The sequence below is a fragment of the Triticum aestivum genome, unplaced genomic scaffold, assembly GCF_018294505.1.
Source record: "Triticum aestivum cultivar Chinese Spring unplaced genomic scaffold, IWGSC CS RefSeq v2.1 scaffold1296, whole genome shotgun sequence".
Classification (NCBI taxonomy): domain Eukaryota; kingdom Viridiplantae; phylum Streptophyta; class Magnoliopsida; order Poales; family Poaceae; genus Triticum; species Triticum aestivum.
This window is the reverse complement of record NW_025228006.1, coordinates 17,775-26,183: the sequence shown is the minus strand read 5'-3', so window position 1 is coordinate 26,183 and position 8,409 is coordinate 17,775. Positions and strand designations below refer to the sequence as shown.

The following is an 8,409-nucleotide window of genomic DNA, read 5'->3' as shown; positions in this document are numbered from 1 at the left end:
TCCCCCTCCCTCTCCCCTCCGTTCCCCTCTGCCCGAGCGCGCTCGCCGCCGTTCACCGTAGTTCCCGCGGCCACCGTGCCCAGATCGCCCCGACGACGTGCCCGAACGACTCCCCGCCGTCGACTACGCCGACTGTGCCATCGGGAACGAGCCGAGCGCCACTACATCGACCTCCCCGAGCTCGTCTTCCCCGCACGGCCGCCGTCGATCGTCGCCGACTCCGGCTACCCCGCGCCCTCCCCGAGCTCGCTGCCACTCCCTACGGCTCCGCTGTGAGCTCCTCTACCTCCTCCCCCTCTCCGCTAGCTCGCCCGCGCTCCCTAGCTTCTTCCCCGCGCGCGCCCGAACGCCACGCCGCGGAGCTCGCCGCCGGCGTGTCTCCGGTGACCAAATGGTCACGGGCGTTGGCCCGCTAGTCCGACCGCACCGTGCCGCACCCACCTAGCTAGCTAGTTCGGCCGTTCGCGCGCTCTAGCGTAGCTTCCGTCGGGCACCCGTAGCACCTCGCCGCCGGCGAGCTTGTAGCGGTCGTCCCCGGCCGTTCCAGCCCCTCCGACCGCCGCCGTTGGACGCGCGACGTCGAGCCGCGTCGAACGCGCCCAGCCACGCCTCCGGAGACCCCCTGTACGCGAAACCCGCGCCCCTCCCGAGCCGCGCCGCCGTGCGTCTGGTCGCCGGCGTTGCTCCGGCGCCGGCCGCCGACGTGGCACACCTGGGGCCACCCCTGGGTCACTGCCAGTGGCCCCCACGGCCCCAGTTGACTGGGTTGACCCAGTCAACTGCTGACTGGGCAGGCCCAGTCACTGACATGCGGGCCCCGCCGCAGAAATTAAAAAAATAAAGAAAAAGAAAATGTTTTATAAATAAAAATAATTAGTTTAGCTAAACACTCACTGACATGTGGGGCCCATCCCTCTAATTATACTGTTAGATTAGTTTAATTAAGTATTAGACTAACAGAGGGTGACATGTGGGTCCCACTGGACCCACCTGTCTGGTTTGACTGGTCAGCCGACCTGTTGACTTGCTGACGTCAGCATTGCCTCATGCTGACGTCATAATTCATTTTTCTTAATATAAATAATTCCAGAAATTCAAATAAACTTTGAAAATTCATATCTTTTAAACCGTAACTCGGATGAAAATGTTTTCTATATGAAAGTTGCTCAGAACGACGAGGCGAATCCAAATACGCGGTCCGTTCGTCCACCACACCTCCCTAACCTATCGAACTAGCAACTTTCCCCCTCCGGTCCGTCTGTCCGAAAACGTGAAACATCGGGAATACCTCCCGGATGTTCCCCCCCTTCACCGGTACCACCTACTGTCGCGTTAGGACACCCCTAGCACCGCTCATTGTCATGTCACGCATCGTCATGCTTATGTTTGCATTGTATTTACTGTTTCTTCCCCCTCCTCTCTCCGGTAGACTACGAGACCGACACTGCTGCTGCCCAGTTCGACTACGGAGTCGACGACCCCTCCTACTTGCCAGAGCAACCAGGCAAGCCCCCCCCCCCTTGATCACCAGATATCGCCTACTCTCCTCTATACTGCTTGCATTAGAGTAGTGTAGCATGTTACTGCTTTTCGATATCCTATTCTGATGCATAGCCTATCCTTGCTACTATTGTTGATACCTTTACCTGCAATCCTACATGCTTAGTCTAGGATGCTAGATTTCCATCAGTGGCCCTACATTCTTGTCCTTCTGCTGTGCTATACTATCGGGCCGTGATCACCTGGGCGGTGAACACGGGCATATACTTAAATACTATATACATGACACATGTGATGACTAAAGTCGGGTCGGCTCGTAGGAGTACCCGCAAGTGGATCTTTGTGGCGGAGCGACAGGGCAGGTTGAGACCGCCTAGGTAAGAGGTGGGCCTGGCCCTAGTCGGCGTTCGCGGATACTTAACACGCTTAACGAGATCTTGGTATTTGATCTGAGTCTGGCCATTTGGTCTATACGCACTAGCCATCTACGCGGGAGTAGTTATGGGTATCCCGGCGTCGTGGTATCAGCCGAAGCCTTCGTGACGTCAGCGACTGAGTGGCGCGCGCCGTGTTGGACCGCTTTGACGTAACCGCCGTGATCGTGTGGGTTGCTAGGTCTGCTCGCGGCCGCGTTCGCAACGTGCAGTGTGCATAGGGCGATGGGCCCAGACCCCTGCGCGCTTAGGATTAGACCGGCGTGCTGACCGCTCTGTTGTGCTTAGGTGGGGCTGCGACGCGTTGATCTTACGAGGCCGGGCATGACCCAGAAAAGTGTGTCCGGCCAATTGGGATCGAGCGTGTTGGGTTATGTGGTGCACCCCTGCAGGGAAGTTTATCTATTCGAATAGCCGTGTCCCTCGGTAAAAGGACGACCCGGAGTTGTACCTTGAGCTTATGACAACTAGAACTGGATACTGAATAAAATACACCCTTCCAAGTGCCAGATACATCCCGGTGATCGCTCTCTAACAGGGCGACGAGGAGGGGATTGCCGGGTAGGATTATGCTATGCGATGCTACTTGGAGGACTTCAATCTACTCTCTTCTACATGCTGCAAGATGGAGATGTCCAGAAGCTTAGTCTTCGACAGGACTAGCTATTCCCCTCTTATTCCGGCATTCTGCAGTTCAGTCCACTGATATGCCTCTTTACACATATACCCATGCATATGTAGTGTAGCTCCTTGCTTGCGAGTACTTTGGATGAGTACTCACGGTTGCTTTTCTCCCTCCTTTCCCCTTTCTATACCGGATTGTCGCAACCAGATGCTGGAGTTCAGGAGCCAGACGCCACCGTCGACGACGACACCTACGACACTGGAGGTGCCTACTACTACGTGCAGGCCGCTGACGACGACCAGGAGTAGTTAGGAGGTCCCAGGCAGGAGGCCTTGCCTTTTCGATCGTTGCTACTTTTGTGCTAGCCTTCTTAAGGCAAACTTGTTTAACTTATGTCTGTTCTCAGATATTGTTGCTTCCGCTGACTCGTCTATGATCGAGCACTTGTATTCGAGCCCTCGAGGCCCCTGGCTTGTATTATAATGCTTGTATGACTTATTTATGTTTTAGAGTTGTGTTGTGATATCTTCCCGTGAGTCCCTGATCGTGGTCGTACACATTTGCGTGCATGATTAGTGTACGGTCAAATCGGGGGCGTCACACCCTATCCATACTCAAATCAAATAAATTCTTACCAAAAATCTAGAATATGGTGGATGTGAGGTATATGTCGGACACGATTGATGTTAAACCACTAGAATATGTATGCCCCATTGCAGCGCACGTATAATTAGATAGTTTTGAGTTAAATTCATGATGACATGCTGTAGCGTCATCGTCTCAGCTTCATCCTTTTGGATGTGGGAGAAGAGAAAACCAGGAGCACCTCAAGTTGGAGCTAATGGTAGACAGGACAGGATGCAGAATTCTCAACTACACACTCGGCTACAAACAAGCTTGCAGTACTACTTGCCAAGGAACAGGATGAACGTTTCTTAGATCCAACAAAACAACCAAATTATATCTAGCAAGATGCTAGAGGAATAGAGTCTTAGATAAGATCCATACCTCGACCAGGAAATCCCGAAGAAATGCAGGCGCCGACCTGAGGGAGAGAGCAACCAGTGGCTGCTCCCTGAGACGCCTTTGCCTTGGACCTCGCGAGGAACGGGGGAGGAATGTGTTGAGTCAGCACCGACAGAGGGTGGTGAGAATATATGACTAAACCGGAGTCACGGGGATCCTTCACAGGTCTTCTTTTTTCTCGGGTGGGTGGGTGGGGGCGGCAGGAGAAGCTGTAGGTAGTGCCTACCAGGTAGGGTAACAGCATGGCCTGTTTGATTGTTCAAACTCAAATGAGCCGCACATGCGTGCAGCTCTGTTCTCCCACCTGCTCCTCTATGCTAGGCTGGCGCTGGACAGTGAGGGCGGGCTCCGTTCCATGAAGAAACCATAGGAAGAAAGCGCCTCCAATCAATGAGGTCCATCCAGACCGGCTTCAGCAACATCTGCGAGGACGAGTGTGCAATGAGAAAGAGGAGATTAAGGCAGGTGCTTCGTACTTGCGCGGATAAGAATGTGAGGATGGATAAATATGCTTTTCCACCGTGCACGCTAGGTAGGGTATATCGATCCACCCTCCATTGAGTTATAGATTCCTGTACTTATTCTTTATTACTCCCTCCGTCTCATAATGTAAGACGTTTTTTGACACCACACTAGTGTCAAAAAGCGTCTTACATTATGGGAATGTAAGACGTTTTTTGACACCACACTAGTGTCAAAAAGCGTCTTACATTATGGGACAGCGGGAGTAGCACATAGCAAAACATTAGCTACACTCTAAAACAAGGAAAACCCCGACGAAACTAGATGCAAAAACAGATGATACACTTGTCCTTCACTGCTATGGTAGGTCAGGTCCAATCATATCAGGCAGAAACATGCAACCTTCGATGGCTTTTTCTTTCTTTGTTTTGTAAAAAGGTGTAGAGATAAAAATATTGAATATTTCCCTTTCCAATGAGGTTTGGCTTTCTCTCTCCTCTTGGTGAGAAATTATTATGCTTATCTCCACTTCTAATAAAGAAAACATGCACTTGTCTTTGCACTGCCCAAGCATCTTCATGTTTCGTCGTGTTCATAGCAGCTACCCATCAAAAATTAATTTATTGTTACAATGCTACTAGCTTAGTTGATCATCAATAGTATAGTACTTCTAAAAGGTGCATGCGGTGCCAAAGCAGTTTGGTTCTCTGAACCCTAGTAGCATGAATGAGTTTGATGCTTTTTTAACATAGAATATATATCACCTTGTGGTACAGAACATAGAGAGTTTGATCAGCGGATAATTGCTTAAGCTCTAAGACTCGGCATTTCTGGGTGATGCATAACCTTGCAACTTCAACTTGCCGTGCGGCCACAATGATCCTGTTCCCATTACCGTTGACAGGAAGGTAAGTTCTGGTCCAGTGCCAATCTTCGATGCTACAAAGGTGATAGGACCGACTTCAAGTTGTTAGAATAAATTCGAGGCATACCATCGATCATCCGAGGACCAAGCAATCACACGAGTACGACACCGAGATTTGTTAACGAGGTTCACCGATATGGCTACATTCCCGGGGCCTGACTATGGGCGCTCCTCCCCATGATACCGCTACAATACCGCACCCGGTCGCCCTGGACACCGGCACATGCCGCCGGCTTCCCCTGCGTTCAGGTGCTATTATGTTGGCATAGGTTACATCGTGTGTCTACCCCCGCTATATACGAGAGGCCTAGGATACAAGTGTCCTACTAGGACACGACTCCATATCCTATCTAAACACAATACAACTACAAGTCCAATTGTAACCTACCTTGTACATTATATTCGACACAACTCTAACAAACTCCACCTTGGCGAATATTCTCCACCATCTTGAATTCGTCAATGCGTCAAACTTTCATGTGCATTGGACTTGAGCTTATGCCATGAGTACCGCTGCTACTTCAAAGACTCCATATGACTCCACATGCAACTTGTAGTCCCTCCTTTTCTTGACCACAGTCAACACCTCGAGCAAAATTAAGTTCCTTGTTCTCTAGTTTGTGCTTCCAACTTCGAGAGTATCCGTCCAACGCAATCACACACTGATCACTGACCTGCATGAAAATGAACAACTCACATATTGGGTGTCACACATAAGAGTTACCCGAACTCAACATCACTGCTCCTTTCTTGACCACTTGTCTGAAACTTGAAAGAATTTCACCGTTGCTTGTAGTCATCCCGAGGCAAATTCGCAGTTGTCTCACCACATGTATGACCACCAGAGCCCTGGCCCGTCTCCATGTCCCCGTGCGCACCGCACGCCTCGCCGCTATTACCGCGTCGAGCCTCCGCTGTCCCGGTCGAGTCTCAAGGGTCGCGAACCCACACCACTCAACCCCCACTGCAGACCACCACCGATCATCACCGACCGATGACGAGTTTTACGCTTCCATCAGACCACTGGGCTCCAGTCCGAATTGCATGTCACTCGCTTTTTCCCGCCTGCTGAATAGGCTTCGACCCCGTCGACTTACGCCGTAGCCCCTCAATCCAGCTCCACCTTCAACATGACTCCATGGTAGATGATCAATCCACCCCTGCGCCTCATCGACTTCAAACTCCGTGTATACACCACCTTGACAATCCTGCAACATAGTCTTGTCGAAGCCACACAAGCCCTCGGGCCTGCGCCACGTGTTTCCACGCCTCAGAAGTCGATCACCATCAGCATCACGCTCCTATGTCGTCATCGCCGATCCCACCACCATCTTCTGTACCAACCGACTCGCGTCGATCCGTCAGACTATCCAGTCCAACCCAGCCGAACTTGTCCGACTGCACGACACGCTCCAGACTCAAGCCGTCATCGTGACCTTTGCCATCCATACACAAAACGTGCACTGACAAAGAAAACCAAAGCAAACTCCCCCGTAGCCTTCCCGTGTGAACCAAAAGAGATCAACAAACTCTTAATTCACCACACGCACGTAGCTTCTGGATCTTTTTCTTTCTTTCTTGATAGCAAACAAATCACGACCAGACTCTGTCCTTGTGTCGTTTCCTTTTATTTAACAAACAAATTTCTCCTCTAATCAGCACATCACAAGCAAACCAGGCATATGTCTGCCCGCTCATCAGCTCCACCGCGACTGACGCCAAGTTTGCACGCTAGCTTCTTGCCTCCAGCCGCCTTGCGCATGACTTGGGCCTTGGCCTGCTAGGCCAGCTGCCACCCGGGCCTCTGCGCCTCAGCCCACCACCACCGCGCTGCCCTGGCTCTCGGGCGGCTGTTGCTGCACGCTCCGTCCGCCTCTGTTGCACGCCAGATCACCACGCGGAATCGATCCGAGTCGCCGCCGCTTGTTCTACTGCATCCCGCCGAGACGCGCCAGATCGATCTGGTACCGACCCAACCTGCAATACTCCCGAGATACGCGCCTGACGTCGGCTGCCGCAGCTTCTGGCGCGTGCCTCCTCGCGTCCTTTTTCTCTGCTGCGCCGCTCGCACTACTCGTCGTTGTTCCATCAGGAGGGCCAGAGCAGGCCACACCAGCTCGTGGCTCACGTGGCACAGCACCGGCCAGCCCATGCAAGAGCCTGTCGGCTGAAGGTGTTTCCAGCATGCAGCAAAGCAGCCCACGTGCTGCACCACGAGCACATGAAGTCCTTGTACGTGAAGGCCATGTACGTGAAGATGGTACACCTGTTTTGGCTGGTTCGTCTGAAGCTACAGCCAGTTCAGAAGAACAGCAATCGCCTGAAAACGGAAGTGTGGCAACTTCAGATGATGATTCCTCGTCTTTGACTGTACAGGAGGCAAGGGAACGTCCGCCGACACCAGTACGTCTTCGACCAGTGATGGATTTATATCCAAAGGAAGCGTTTCCAAAAGTAAGTCCCGTGAAAATTAAAGGAAGAGGACGGCGGTGTCTGCTTAGCGTCGAGGAACCGACGAAATTTGAAGATGCAAACACGGAGGAGTGTTGGCGTCGTGCTATGGACGAGGAGTTGGGATCGATCCAAGACAACAAAACATGGGAGCTCGTGGATCCACCCAATGACCATAAAATCATAGGGCTCAAGTGGGTGTACAAAGTCAAGAAAGATGCCGAAGGAAACTTGGTGAAGCATAAGGCAAGGCTCGTAGCCAAAGGATACGTGCAAGAGCAAGGTGTAGACTTCGAGGAAGTGTTCGCTCCTGTCACAAGGATGGAATCGGTGAGGATAGTTATAGCTCTCGCGGCTCAAGAATCTTGTAGGCTACATCACATGGATGTAAAATCCGCTTTTTTGAACGGGGAGTTGAAAGAAGAAGTATATGTGAAGCAACCACCGGGTTACATCAAAAAAGGAGAGGAGCACAAGGTGTTGAAACTACACAAGGCATTGTACGGGCTATGCCAAGCTCCTCGGGCGTGGAACATCAAGCTTGATCGTACACTAGTTTCTCTTGGTTTTGAGAAACGTCCACTTGAGCATGCTATGTATAAGCGAGGTAAAGGCAAGGATCGTCTCCTAGTGGGCATCTATGTTGATGATCTCTTGATAACTGGAGCAGATGAGGAGGAGATTGCTAGATTCAAGCTACAAATGAAGGAGCTTTTCAAGATGAGTGATCTAGGGTTCTTGACTTACTATCTCGGGATCGAGGTACATCAAAAGCCGGAGGGAATCACACTATGCCAGGAGGAATATGCAAAGAAGATTCTTGAAAGCTGTAGCATGGAGGACTGCAATCCAAGTCATGTTCCAATGGAGCCTCGACTTAAACTTAGCAAGAGGAGCCAAGCACCCGCGGTTGATGCAACGGAGTATAGAAGTGTGGTCGGAAGCCTAAGGTATCTTGTGAATACACGACCGGACTTGGCCTATTC

The 8,409-nt window shown here is 51.5% G+C and overlaps 1 protein-coding gene across 1 annotated transcript in view; it reads right to left on the bottom strand.

Moving 5' to 3' along the window:
* LOC123172928 (disease resistance protein Pik-2-like) overlaps positions 1-3,667 on the bottom strand; it is a 10,447-nt gene extending 6,780 nt beyond the window's left edge. The window contains exon 1 of the mRNA XM_044589809.1: positions 3,568-3,667. The gene's annotated coding sequence lies outside the window, so the exon portion shown is untranslated. The remainder of the gene's footprint in view (positions 1-3,567) is intronic.
* Positions 3,668-8,409: the final 4,742 nt, after the last annotated feature.